Below are 15553 nucleotides of genomic sequence, written 5' to 3' on the forward strand. Positions count from 1 at the left end.
TGTGCGCTTCCTTTGGAGACTCCTCCCTCCCTCCCATGCAGAGTCTTCCTGGCATGCCACAGACCTGTGTTGTGGTATGGCACTGGCTGTTTGGGGGAGGGGTCGCAGCCTGCGCACTTCCTCAAACCCCAGAAGTGGCACGCAGCTGCTGGACGTCTGTCCATCCTGCAGGAAGCCGGCACTACCTCCCTTGTTGCTGGAGGTAGGTAGTGGGGCTTCTTTGGGGTGGGGGAGGGGGCCATGAATGCCTCATGATCAACTGGTAGGGGCTTTCCAATCGACCAGTCGATCGCATTCGACAGATTGGTGACCACGGCACTAGGATATAGGAGGATGACATTCACTCACAAGTGAAGCAGTGCACTTGTGAGGGTGGTGTGTTTTGTTTTGTTTTATTTTTTTATTGTAAGAGGCAACAATGGGTGGTCAGCATGGTGATTTTTCACTTCAGTAGTTTGGCCGCACCGTGCATGTATGGGGAGCGTCTCATGGCATTCGCATCCTTTCATGCTGCTCGGTCCAGTCTTATCCAGTTCCTCTTAATTGCCTCAGGCTGCTGACAGAGGGAACTGGTCTCCTCGGATCGTCTTCTTTATGAGGCAGTTCAAAGTTGTTCTTCTTAATAGTTGTTACTCTCTATATATTTAGTCTTCTTTCGCCTAAACTGAGAAAACCAGCCTCCACGGTGCCGTCCACATGCCATTCATCAGCTATGACGATGGCTGCGGCACTGACAAGCTCTACCTGCACCCCTTTGGCACTGGTTCCGAAGCCGGCACCGGTGCCTACTGAGCTTCACGTGGCACCGACTCTGGTGCTGGGCCTCCATGAAGAGCAGCTGGATCACATGGTGCCAATTGCAGCAGCACCACCTGCAGCACTAATCCCAATCGCACCGTCTCTTACGTCAGACGCAGGCAGCACGCTCAGCACTGTGGTGGTCACAGCCTAGAAAGGCTAGTGCCAAAACATGCCAGCATCGGAGCCTGTCACAATGCTCCCCATCCCCAACCTTTTCACCGGCGCCATTGTCCCCACCTCTGCCTCAGTTGCCCAGACAATCACCGGTCAGACAATTCTCATCTCGGGAGCGTCTTCCATCTCCCTTCCTTACTCCACCAAGGGAGCATCACCACCATTACCATCACCGTTTGTCTGCCTCTCCTTCTCCTTTACCACAGAGATCTTACTCTCCATCACTATCACCTCGCTCTCCGGATTACTCTTATAGAGCAGGATATAGCAGACGCACCGGTATGATCACTCCCCATCCCGCTCTTCATACTACTACCGCGACCGTTGTGAGATGCAAAAAAACAACCGCTCCAACCCCCCCCAAGCCTCACTAATGTGGCCCTAACTGTGCTGGTCAGGGTAGGGGGGAAGGGTGCTGGAGCAGGGTGCTGGTGGGTGCTGGGGCAGGGTACTTGCATGGGGAGGGTCTGGCTAGGGGGAGGGGACAGACATCTGTGGCCAGTTCCTGGGGATCCTGGATCTCAGGAAGCGTGCTGGCTGCTCTTTCCCTGCCCCTCCCTCCCCTTTCCCAGGCACCCTCCCAGCTCTAACCCAATCCCCTTTCCCAGAGCCAGGCACCCCCCAACCCAATACCCATCCCCAGAGCCAGGCACACACCCTCTCTAACCCAATCTCACCCCTTCTCCAATAACTTTATGCCCAGGTCCCGGAGCTGCCACCGCACCCAGAGCCCTTGCTGCTGCCACTGCCTGTGCTCAGAAGCCAGCTACTAGCACATGCAGGCTGGGATGCTGTGAATACGTGCGGGATGTGAGCATGCATGCGGCTCACAGCAGCTCGGCTGTGAGAGTGGCTGACCTGAGCAGGTCTGGGTTCTGTCCCGGTTCCTTCAGGAGCCGCAATTTTTTTCTTGTGGCTCATGAGCCACGGATTGGCCACCCCGGTAGTAGGACAACAATTCTTTTGGAAAGGATGTCCCGTATTTCTGCAATAAAGGGTGCATTAAATCCAGGGGGATTATATCATAGAATCATAGAATACTAGGACTGGAAGGGACCTCGAGAGGTCATCGAGTCCAGTCCCCTGCCCTCATGGCAGGACCAAATACTGTCTAGACCATCCCTGATAGACATTTATCTAACCTACTCTTAAATATCTCCAGAGATGGGGATTCCACAACCTCCCTGGGCAATTTATTCCAGTGTTTGATTTATACACTGCCTAAAATTAATCTTAGTATTGAAAATGCTTTCAGTTGTCATGAATCTTTCCTCTGGATGTGGCCATTACTATACAAATTGAAAAAGCAGAATCTTGAAGAGTAGCTACCTCACGGCTCCTGGAATTGGAAGTGGAGCCATATATATATGTCCCGGCCATAGTTTTTAAATTTTGTCTTTGTCTTCATTCCTTAAATGTCTCTCTTGAAGGAAAGCTGTTGATATCCTTTTGATGCCAGTGTTTTGATTCTCTTGGGGTACAGCTACGCAGCAGGTCTTAACTCGAAATAAACTATGCAAATTGAGCTATGTTAATTGCATATCTTATTTCACAGCACTTATTTCAAAACAGAGCACTCTTCCTCTGACTTCCCTTACTCCTCGTACAATGAGGGTTACAGGAGTTGGAGTAAGTCCTCCAGCTTGACAGTATTTCAGCATTATTTGAAAACAACTTCTTGCTGGGTAGACACGCACTAAGTTATTTCAGAAAAGCACTAGTTATTTCAAAATAGTGTTGCAGTGTAGATGTACCCTTGGAGGGTTTATTAGCCACCGTACTTTCCAGCAACTAAACTAAATAGTTCATGAAAAATCAATGATTGTTCATCTGCTAATTGACATCCAATAGATATGCTAATCTCTGAATGCGTCTCCTTGCAAAATAACACAACATGAAAAAACTCTGTACTGCGCACATCTTAATGTTAAATTGCCTCAACATGGACTTGTTCAGTTCCCGGACGGCATGTATCTGCACCCAGCCTTCTTTCCCCCATGCACAATATGAATTAATCAGGAATTTACTGAAATATACCTATATTTACCAAAATACATACGTGTGCCAGTGTATTTAAATGAATGAATCTATTGCTTCATGGATAACAATGTGTAAATAGTATATAAATGCTAAAATGCACATGGAATATAAACATTGACACCAATAGGCTAATAAAAAAGGTAAACATGAAGTGACATTGTATGTGCAAATAAACATATGAATATATTATCTTTAAAACATTAATTACGGGTAGAAATAAATATTTAAGTGCCTGTATAAAGTGATAGAATAGTTCCAAATAATGCATAAATCAAAAGTTGTCAATACATTAGCATCATGAATATTGTATAAACATAAACTTAAGACTTTTAGTCAATGGAAGTTGATTCTTTTTTGTTACTGTTAAGCCTTTTGTATAATATTGCTTTGCAGTCGTATAAAAACATCACACAGAATTATTTGAGGACGTTATTGTAATTGACAACTTAAAAAAAACCCACACACTACAACAGCTATGGGCTTCAGTTTTAAAAATATGAAATGCCCCTTTTTAATAATGCTAGACAGTTTCTACTCTAGTGTTTATACTTCCCTTTTAAAGTTCAAGAAGTCTTTCCTGATAACTACTATGGTAGCTTGATTAGGAATACATGGAAATGTCAATGTTGCAGTATTTGCAGGTAGCTGCTACAATCACCTGACTTTATTAACTTTGACTATTCTTTCTCACGGCACAATTTAATCATGGTAATTCCATAATGGAAACCACAACCATCTGCATGAATGTGTCCAAAGACTCCTTGTCACTTTTTCTTTATTCAAAATTTCCCCTGGCCTCTCAACCTATCTTCCAAATTCCCTCTCCATCTCCATCCCTGGTATGCGGAATATCCCATAATCAGTTTTTTCAGTACTACTGAAAGGTGACACTCATATGATTTACTTTGTCCTTTTATTCTTCTTCTCCACAGTGACCCACAAAAGAATTTTGTGAATTCATAAACCATCTTGCTCCTTTCATGGGTGCCCAGAGATCTGTGTTTTGGATGATAAATGTGGTTTTTGCTTCAGTTTTCTAGCAATGACTTCATGCACATCTGACACATCTCATATTAGGTGTTGAGCCTTCTTGCTAGCACTTCTTACCATACTCAGGATCATCAGGGGTGTGATCATTTCCCAAGGCTCACATGAGTTTGCATTTTCTTTTGATTGCAGGACATTTTCTTGGAGCTGGAACCTGCGCACAATGGGATCAGATTGTCGGGATGAGGCTCTTGATAAACGTTCTTTTCTGATTCATCATCATCATCTTCCTTTCATCTCCCTCCAGTCCAGACTTTATTGCTCTTTGATTGGAATATATATATGCAGCTGAGAGTATCCATCAACCAAACAATTAAAGAGAATACAAATCATGCCCCCAAATCACATGAGTCGTGTGTGTGTGAGTGTCTGTACTTTGTCTCTTGCTTTCTGTCTTTTTTTTTCTCTCTCCTTCCTTCCATTATGGCGTTTCCCTACCCCCAACTCTTTGTCCTCTGTGCCTTCTCAGTTATGAGCTGATCCTACAAAAATGTCCCTGGGAAAGGGCCATCGAGGTAGACTTTGTAATTAGACCTAAATATGACTTAGAATGGCTCCATGGTTTTTTTGGTAGCGATCAACTATGACTTGAAGTATTCCATTTTGGGAATCACATGCAATATGGGCTTTACTACATCTTAAAAGAAAAAACAAAAATGTCACTTAGAGCCATGTTCTGGTTCTCCAAGGCGCTAAGATCAATGGGACTATTCATGTGTGAAATTATTTGTTAGTACATTTGTGGGATTTTGGCATGTTCTAAGCCTGATATCTTGTAACACTTGCTTAGGTGTCAATCAGACTACTCAGGTGAGTGGTGGCAGTTCCAGGAAGACCAAAATCATTTCCTTGTTCTACGTTTCGATTGTTTACTATTTCAAGTGTTTCAAGGTGGGTCAATGGGACAGATTAATTTTAATACGTACAATTAAACATGGTAGTAGTTTCAGATGAAAAGGCCAGATTTTCAGCCAACATACAAATGCAGTTATAAGTAGTGTTTAAAGTTGCCTGTGAAAAATGTGCACAGTTGGTTACCTACTATGACTGCATGCACAAATTCAGCTGTGCTCATTTAACCAGAAAAAAGCACTTACAAAAGGGCTTGGTTACTTGGCACACCTATTCACAAAAATTAGATTAGCATTTTCATGTAAACTAAACAATGAGAATCTGAACACTATTATTTTAGAAGACTTTTCTTTCTTTGTAAAGAAATTGAATCCCCATTTATGTAACTAATCTATCAATATCATAATTGAAGCAAGGCAACTTTTCCTATCTCTGACTGCTCGTGCCATTTAAAACATTACCTTTCAAATTTTGCCCAAATTTCCAAGGTCAGCTCTCTTTTCTGCCATCTGCTGTAGCTCTGGAGAAATAAATGGTTCCTCTTTTGAGCATACAGCTGCAGACAGATATTTTCCTAGCTGTCATGTGTATGTGTACAATGGTGTTCTGATTTCTGTAGTGCAGAAGAGAAGCTGTTCCTTGTTCTTTTTAAGTAAGTAAAGACTGCAATTTGACTCCGATGGGACTAGGGAGAGGCAGATATTTTGATCCAAAGACTAAAATGTGTGAAATGCACTGTGAAGCTGCACTGCCTGGTTACCTCCAAAAGGAGAAGGAAGTGCAAAGAGCAAGAGACAATCAATACCAAACCAGCAGCTGGAAACAGAGGAAAGGAATCATAATGTGGAAAAGCTCATCCTTACCCTGAAGAAAACAGAAGGGAAGCTCAATTCGCTTCCCTCATCCTATCTACAGTTAATTGCTCTAAATTTAAAACTACCACCTTCCAGCCATTTATTTCCATGCGTCTTGTTCGTGTTACATTCTTTCCTCCTCTTCATTCTTTTCTTTTTTTGTGTTTTCTTCCTGTCCATTTTCCTGCATTCTTCATCTCTTATTCCCTTTTCGCCCAGTGATTTTTTTTACCCCTCTAAAAATGTATCCTCTCTTCTTTATTCTGCTTTCTTTGTTCTTTCCTCCCCTCTATTCTTTGTCCACAGTTTTTCTGCTCTTCCCATGTACTTTTGCTCTACAAGTAGGGAGGTCATACCTTACAAAACATTTTTCTTTTCAGTCATGCTGATCCCAGGTATTTTAATGTCTCCAGCAATAGTGCAGTGCAATAAAAGGGCATGTTGAGGGAAGGAAGTCTTATCAATACCAATCTCACTTACTTCAGCGTATTGTCCTTGGAAGGGGATATATGAACCCTTTACTAGGCAGGAGCTCTCTGCACCTCTCCCACCTCCAGGGCTAAGGAACACTTAGGGACTTCAGGGGCACTGCCACAGGCCTTTAATGAGCATGCTCAGACTGGAGGAAGGCTTTAAAAGCCAGTTGTGCAGTTCAGTTTGGGGCTAGCAAACTATGGACCAGGATGGGCCTTGGCAGCTCCCAGGCGTGATCAGACCAAAGCTAGCATCGAGCTGGTGAAACAAAGGAGACCAATGGTGGAGACCATGTACTAGGCATTTCATGAAGTTGGGCATCAGCTGGATGGAGAGTGGCCCTGAGCAGGAAGTGACCCTGGGAAGTCAACACCACATGAAGAAGGTAAGCAGCTGAGTCTGTTTCACAGGGCCCTGAGTCAAAGCTTGCTGGAGTAGGGTAGGCCCAGTTCCCCTCCTTTTACCTGGATGGTGGCCTTTAAGTGAGATTCCTGCAGCCTTGAACTGTTGCTGGAAGGCTGCCATATAGAGTCATGACCGCTGGGCGGGTGCCCCCTGCAACCTTTCCGATCATAACCCCCATGTAGCCACCCAGCAAATACATGAGTCCTCTTTGGGCCTGTTTACACTAGAAAGATAATTCAACCTACATAAGGTCGACTTACAACCACCGTAGGGGCTCGTATCCACTCTGTCCTCCTTCTGTTGGGGGAGGGGGAGAGGGGAGCATCCTTACCGGGAGCACTTCCACCAATGTAAGGGGGTCAGTGTGTGGGGCTGAGAGCCTGGGCTCCACATGCCACTGTCTTCTGACTGTGGCAGGGAGCCTGGAGCCGAGAGCCTGAGGGACAGCCAGGCTCCCAGTGGGGGGGGGGGGGGGGGGAGGAGCAAGGAGACGAAAACCTAGACAACAGCCGAGCTCCTGGTGGTAGGAAGCTGAGAGAGCTGAATGCCAGGGAGCCTTTGGGGGGCAGTTGGGCTCCCTGTGAGGAGCCCCACATCTTCCCATGGCTTTCTTGTCAATTTGACAACGACGACAGCCAATGTGGGTAAGGCAGAATCTAGACAGACACTGCGTCACTCTAATTACAACATTAGCCCTATACCGATCATGGATGTGGAGTTGTTATGCTGGTGTAGACAGGGCACTGAGGTGAAGATATTTGATGAAATTAGACCTGTGAGATCTGCCTGACATCAAGCTAACTTTGTAATGTAGAGGAAACTTTAGCGCATTGAGTGCGGGACTGATTTCTGAAAACTAGAGCTGGCGGTAGTTTTCTTAATGTTGCTGCTTGAAAAGCCAACACTCAAACACTCTTCCTGCTGAAGTGAACACATCTGGCACGCCAATAGCAAACTGAGCCATACGGTCATCGATTGCATTGGGTAAATTCTATTAAATCGCATTTTCTGTGAGCTGTCTGAATGATATCTAAGCATGCTGTGAAAGAATGCAAATAAATCAACCACTCCTAGAAACGTTACCAGGGTTTCACTGACAACTCAGAATGCAAACAAGCTGTGATGCTGACCTACATAAATACAGAAAAGGAGGGATCGAAGTTCCCAAACTGTGGTCCGCTATCTTCTTGGGAGACAGGGCTACTCGTATGGTTCTTTCTCTCCTTGTTTTCAATAACGCAATCTCAAAAAGTCAGGTAAAAATACATTACATATACCCACTAAATGTGAACAAGTTGCCAGAAGGATAAGATGACGTGTCACCATAAATGGTCCAAGGGACTATGAATAAGATGGGAGATGACTGACCAGACACACGCTCTTCATTAAGATGTGAGCCACACTATGGAAAGATCGATAAGCCCCAGAGTAGTTGATTCTGTGCAATGTTCCCTCTGATGTTTTCCATTAGCGTGGAGAATAAATTTTGTTACATGCACTGAGGTATGTGCAGATGTGCACCATCAATAGAAACACAGGTTGCTGGCTGTGGATGGCGGTGGGCACTCTGCCAATCAGCTGGGTGGCACCTAAATCTCCTGGGCAGCTGCCCAAATGTTCAGCACACAGGGAACAGCAATTCTGAGTCTCAGACCACTTAATGGAAATGAGGGGGTAGAAGAAGGAATTAAAGGGTTCGGATAACAGCAGCTAAATAGTTCCTCATATGAACCAACTTCTCTATCTGGGGGGATACTGGACCCCCTCCACTCCCTTCCTCAGCACCCCCACTCTGCCCAGCCCCACCCTGACTCTTCCTGCCCCCACTCTCTCTCTTCTCCGAAGTGTGTCCTATCCCAGCTCTTCCCCTTCACTCCTCGGGCTTCACGAATCAGCTGTTTGTGATGCTCCGCAAGCACTGGGAGGGCAGAGAAGGGGTGGATCTGTGGGACCATCAGTGGGCAAGAGCAAGAGGGGGAGCGTGGCTGCTCTGCACCCATGAGTTTTTCCCAGTGGGTGCGCCGGACCTGGAGCACTCATGGAGTTGGCGCCTGTGTAGTTCTCTACCTGTAATATGGGGACGATAATACCTCCTGGGGTCTGCCCCTCAGTTGTCTTGTCTGTCTCGGACTCTAAGCTCTGTGGGGAAAACTGTCTCTCTTGCCGTGTGTACGTGTGACACTGAATAAACTGGGTTCCTGAGCTCAGCTGGGGCCAATAGCTGCTACTTCTGCACAAACCATAAAAATTAAAACATGCAAAGCCCCTTGAGATCAATGGAAATAACCCTATTGGCTGCAGTGTGGTTTGCAACAGGCTTTTGGGGTGGGAAGTACCCAAGGAAAACCCCTGCAAAACGACTGCCCTGGGTGACAATCAATCGGCAGCTCTTCAGACCCTCGGCAGGCTGAGACGTTGCTGGCTGGACTGCCATGCCCTTTCTTGGGGCATTGTACAGGAAGGCATTGTGGTCTGGAGGAATGAGCAGCAGGTTAGGAGTCAGGAGGTCCAGGCTCTATCTCTCACCAGCTGTGCAGCCCCAGGTGAACCCCTCCACCTCTGTTTCACTTGCCCCATTTGTAATATGTGGATAATGGCTGCCATTGGTGGAGGGAGGCAGGATTGTAATTATCAACTAGTTTGGCCAAGACTTTCAAGAGCAGGCACTGAAGGTGGGTGCCATCCTGAGCCCTGAGGAGCCTGATTTTCAGATCTGGCTCTAGCTGGCATTGCGATGGATCAACACCACCGGCCATCAGGCATCATGCTTCTCAGCTTGTGGAACCCAGAAATCAATGGCTGCATTTGAAAACATTGGCCTGGAATAGTAAAGTGCTGTAAAACGCTCTGTTGCCATCGTTATGCTAAAAGTAGGCCACGTAATGAACATCGATTCTGCAATTCCTGTTCAGGCAAAAAGGCCCTCCCATTCAGTATGGGCTGAAATTACAGGATTTGGCTTCCTGTTTTTTGTACCTCCTCCCAAGTTTATATCTTTGCTGTGCGAACACACGTGCGTGAGGATCTCCCCTGAGGCCATTGCTCTGTCGTCACCTTGCCTGGAACAGGTTGGGCGTTTTGGAAGTTTCTCCAGCTTATTTTTATACTCTAATGAAATCTGAGTTTGAAAACCACCTAGCGGTGGGGTCACAACACTAAGGCACTTTGTATGTTCCGAAGCATCTCTGGATACAAAAAGGGGTGCTGGTTAAACAACTAAGACACAAGGAAGTGACTTGACATGCCCTTTCCAGCAGCAACTTCAGACATGGAAGAATGAATGATTACAGGCCCATATGTGCCAGGGTGCAGGGTGCAAACCTCCCCCCCCCCCCCCCCCAATGATTCTCCAAATAAGCTTGAGGCTGTGGCAGTGTGTTCCCCCAGCCTCCCTCCCGCCTTGCTCTGGCCAGTCAGGAGAAGGTAGGCGTGGTGTGTTGCCTCAGCCTCCCTCATCCTCTTGCTCTGGCCAGCCAGGGGAAAGTAGGAGCAGTGCATTGCCCCAGCCTCCCTTTCCTATGCTCGTTCCATCCAGGGGAAGTCTGGGGCTGATTCCCTCCCCCCACAAGAGCAAGGCCGGGAGCAGGGCTGGACCACTGGGGTGGGACAGCCACCAGCCAGTTCCATAACTCACACTCCCCCCCCCCCCCCCCAGAAATTCTTTCATAGAGGCCTGGATTTTATGTACAGGCAGTCCCCGGGTTACGTACAAGATAGGGACTGTAGGTTTGTTCTTAAGTTGAATTTGTATGTAAGTCGGAACTGGTACATATTGTAGGGGAAACTCTAGCCAAACATTTCTCCAGAGCTCAGTTTTATTCTCCCACACCTCACTTCCCTCAGTCCTTTATTCTCAAGCTGAGGGGTCTGCTGAGAAAAGCCGCCCCGCGTCTCCCTGGTCTGCTGGGGGGGGGGAAGGGGGGCGCTAGCTTCGTGTCTCCCTGGTCTGCTGGGGGGAAGCATCTAGTGCAGGGTTGCCTCACCCTGTTTGTAAGTAGGTATCCGATCTAAGTCAGATCCATGTAACCTGGGGACTGCCTGTATCAGTTTGTAAGAGCCTTTCTGAGAATTTGAGCCCCTTTATGTTCACTTGAAGGCTAGAGTTCAACTAACCTGAACATCTATGGTAGTCAATGGCTATGTCTACACTGGCCCCTTTTCCGAAAGGGGCATGCTAATTTTAAACTTCAGAATAGGGAAATCCGCGGGGGATTTAAATATCCCCCGCGGGATTTAAATAAAGATGTCCGCCGCTTTTTTTCCTGGCTTGTAGATAAGCCGGAAAAAAGCATCTAGACTGGCCCGATCCTCCGGAATAAAGCCCTATTCAAAGTAGGAATAAGAGATCCTCCGGAATAGGGCTTTATTCCGGAGGATCGGGCCAGTCTAGATGCTTTTTTCCGGCTTATCTACAAGCCGGAAAAAAGCAGCGGACATCTTTATTTAAATCCCGTGGGGGATATTTAAATCCCCCACGGATTTCCCTATTCTGAAGTTTAAAATTAGCATGCCCCTTTCGGAAAAGGGGCCAGTGTAGACGTAGCCACTCAGTTCTCCTTGGGTATGTCTACACAGAAAAGTTATTTCAGGGTACCAGAGGTATCCCAAAATAGCTACCCCGCGTCTTTTGAACACATTTGCAACTTCAAAATATTCACCATCCCTGTAAACCTCCATTCTGTGAGGGGTAAGGGATGGCTTGAAATAGAGCTTTATTTCAGAATTTGGCACTCTCTAGACAGCGCCAATTTCGAAATAGACTTGAAATAAGCTATGCAATTTGCCTCGCACAAATTATGTAGCTTATTTTGAATTTTTGGTGCTATGTAGATGCACCCCTTATTCCCAGCCATTGCCAATCCATATTGTGCTACGTACTTTCCATGGATTTCTTCACATGGCCTTTTCTAATGCTTCTTTTGTGTCTGAGAGCCAGGTTCTGAGGATGGAAACCTAAAGAGGACTTCTACCTCCACCACTCACGTTTTTCACGACCGGGTTTTATCTTGAAATGAATAGGCACCCAGTGCTGGTTGTATGAGGATGTGGGGTCATGCTTTCCAGTAGGCATGTGAAGGAGGACAGCAACTTTTTGTTTGCCCGATATGCAGACATAATTAACTTTATATAGTATCAAGGCCTGTGTTCTTTGGAGACTGTACTCTCTGCTCAAAGAGGAAATAAAAAAGCTTCTGTAGAAACACAATGTATCCAAAGGAGCTATCTTTGGAAAGCCTTTTAATAGTTGTCAGGCGCTCTTTTAATAGTGTCTGGAGGCCAGGGTAATTTGAATGTTCTAGAGGACACATTACAAATGAAGACAGTGCTGACTCTTCAAAACGTGGACACTCTCTCTTAAAATAAGAGTGCTCATGAGTGAATTCAGGTTTTTAAAAAATATCACGAGATCCATCAAATGGAGGGGAAGGATCCTGCTTAGATCCTTGAAATGCTATTTCAATACTTTATGCTAATATCTAAAGTTGGGGATCAGATAGTCAGTATATACTGTTGGGGGTGGGGCAGTGTTTTTATATTGGCCCAGACTCCCTTCTGCCCTGTTTTTTGCCAGGCCACATGTACAAAGTGTGACCCTGGAGCGAAGAGAACATCATTCCCACCTTGGCTGGAGCCCGAGTTCTGAGATCCAGTGGGGATGGAGGGTCTCAGTGGAGATAGAAGGTCTCAGAACCTAGGCTCTGGCCAGTGTGAGAATTTCTGTGTTGCTATTTTTAGCGTGAGCCTTGCAAGCCTGAGTCAGTTAATCTGGGCTGCTTCAGGCATGTTTTTCTGCCATGGAAACATACGCACAGATTTCTGTTAGGACAGTGGTTCTCAACTCATTTCAGTCCACGGACCACCAGGCCAATCAAAAAATTTTCGTGGACCACCTCCTTTTTGAGACATGATAAAAAAGAGCAGACAACGAACATTTTGGTTTGAAATTTATTTCTTACTAACAGATTTTTGGATACTCTTCTCACTGACAAGCTTTTCAATGTTTGGCGTGGTACTTGATAATGCACTATGAATATCGTTTTCCTCTACAAGCCGATTCCTCTGTTTGGATGTAACATGCAACAAATACGAAAATCCAGTCTCACATGTATAAGTTGATGCAAATGGCAAAAGAAATCTGATTGCGTGTGCTGACAGATTTGGGTAACTCCTGGTCATGCTGGCCCAAAATGTCTCTACGGTAGACTGCTGGTACACGTCTTGAGCCGCAAAATCATTTTTCAGATCCAAGAATACCTCCTGCAGGTGATGCTATGGATGACGCGCTGCGTGTTTGTGAACACGGCGTAAAGCAGCCTAACGGCGGCTCATGCCGTGTGACTTTGGACAATGTTCCTGTAGACCACCGAAAAAGTCACCATGGACCACCAGTTGAGAACCAGTCTTAGGATCTGGAAATGAGGAGAGTGTCTAATGTATGGATCACAGCAGCCTGAAGAAACATCACATCCCCAACCAGCTTTTGGCAAAAATAGAACAGATGACCTTTTATTATGCAAAAGAAACAGCTAGTTCGGAATAGTAGACTCTTGCTAGAGTTTAATCCTAGACGTCGAGCTTTCCTGCATGGTGGTGGTTTCTCTCTTATACTTTTATATGCAGAGCTGGTGACAGACTTTGCTGTACCCTGGGCAGTGTGTGTGTGTGGGCTAGGCTGTGCCCCTGTCTCCTCCCTGGAAGGGGCAGGTTCTTGGGTGGAAGAGGTGGGAGTAAGGGCAGCCAGCTCTCGGCACTGCCCGGACTGCGCTGTGCCTCTCCCACCTAGCCCTCAATGCTACTTGCACAGGGCTGCGCAGGGCCCAGGGCTCCGGTTGCCACTGGTGCCATAGTAGTGGCAGCAGTAGCATGGGCCGCCCAGAGCCCTGGGCCTTTTTAAATTGCCAGGCCCTGGGGCAAGTGTACCCTTTGCTCCTCCTCCGTTGGCAGTGCGATTTATACAGCACCGAGCACACTAGATTCCTAGCTGGGGAAAATGAGCAGTCAGTTCTCCCTCTTCCTCAAAATGCGGTCAAAGTGTTTCCCAGTTTAGCATTGCCAGCGTCACTTGAAAGCTGTTTGTGTTTCAAGGGAAATGAGAGACAGCCAGAGGCCGCTGCACTTTCTAGCAATTAGAAGACAAAATAGTTGTCAAAATTGCTGCAGGGTTTATGATGTCAAATTCAGAAGTGATGCTTTTGTCAAAGGAAATGTCCAAAGGAACAGTGTGTATTATTTAAAAATAGTCTGAAGCAATTTTGGAATCTTAATGCACCCAAGAATCCAATAACCACTTGTGTTAAATCTTCTGAGGATAATTTCGCTAGCTTACTCCATCCTTTCTCACAATGGATCAATCAATGTAGATGTTCCCTGAGACCACACTAGGAAGTGGAGAACATGCAATGCAAGGAGGCAAAGGCATTCAATCAGACAGCACCCCCCGCCCCAAACAATTCTCAGTGCAAATGTAACCCACACACCTAGGCTATGTTTACACTGGTGCAATCTTGCGCCAGAGATATGCAAATGAGGCTAAGCGTGGAACACTGCCCCGTCTTGCGCAATGCCGCTATGCTGATTTATTTTCAGGAATAACGGCATTGCACAAGAGGGTTTCTCTTGCGCAAGAAGGGGCAGTGTAGACAGCTCCTTCTAGCGCAAGAGCCTCTTCCGCAAAATGGCAGCTCATTAGGTATGCAAATGAGGCTCGGCAATATTCCACACTTAACCTCATTTGTATATCTCTGGTGCAACAACCCGCTAGTGTAGACATAGCCCTAGTGTGGTTACTGAGCAATGCAAGTGGTACTTCGACCACAGCAACAGTTAAAACCAAGAGACCTCTACAGCATGGGCTGGGAGCCAGCTGGCTTTTAGCTCAGAGGGTAGCGACTCCTATACTCCACTTCAGAGGTTCCAGGTTCAAATCCCCCTGGTGGCAGTTACATAAACACAAGATCCCGATTAAAATGATCCTACTTACTTTCAAAGTTATACACAGACTTGTACCTCTTAGCTAAATTAGCAATCACTTAAGGCATGGGGACAATTGAGAAAGTTAAGGCCAATCCTCAGTGTGAATGCTCTACACAATGTACTTTAACACAGATCCAAACCAAACCCAGCCTCTTCCTCGATCAAATATATTGACTATCACAGAGGTCCAGGTCTTCACAACCACGCCAGTACAACTCTTACTTCTGGCCATGGAGTGACTTTGACAGAGGCATTCAGAGGGACATATACCTTTAAAAGCTATCAAAGGTATTTCCCTCAAGGTCTGGTCACTTGTAAACAGCCCCTTTTTATCCTCTAAGTCTGAGCAATGGTTGGTCCTAGGAAGTCATGTGACCTCCCTAACTGGTATGAGCTGGCCAGGTAAGGATGGAATGTAGAAACAGAATTCCCGCCCAAAGTAGAATCTATAAAACAGTGGGAAGCTAGCAATTTCTTTGTCTTCGGCTGGCACACCCAAGAGGATAACTAGGGAAAAGGAGACTTCCAATTTGCTCTCTCCAAAGTCTACCCCATGGAGCATCAGGTTTTAAGACAATCCCTTTATAGATTTTATAGCACTTTGATTATTAAAATAAGATCTTTATTGGGGAGAGGGGCTGTATCTGAGGTGCCTCTTGGTCAAATGACCCCAACTTGGAATGGTAGCTCAGCCTCTGGCTCTTATGTGCTGTTGTGATGTGTTAGTGCCATCAGTGTTAAGATTGTACTGGGATTTCCATTTTAACAGGGGTAAAAAGGCCTACAAAATTCTATGTGACTATCATTTTTAAATTGTATTTTATATTGTGCATGGCTTGATCTTTTTTTCCCCAAAGTAGCTCGTGAAGGAAAAAATATCGCTTGAGGTTTGCCATGTCTATTTTTAAAAAGGGGCTAGGTAATGAAAACTT

This window comes from Pelodiscus sinensis, chromosome 3 (assembly GCF_052426305.1).
Source record: "Pelodiscus sinensis isolate ZL-2025 chromosome 3, ASM5242630v1, whole genome shotgun sequence".
Taxonomy (NCBI): domain Eukaryota; kingdom Metazoa; phylum Chordata; order Testudines; family Trionychidae; genus Pelodiscus; species Pelodiscus sinensis.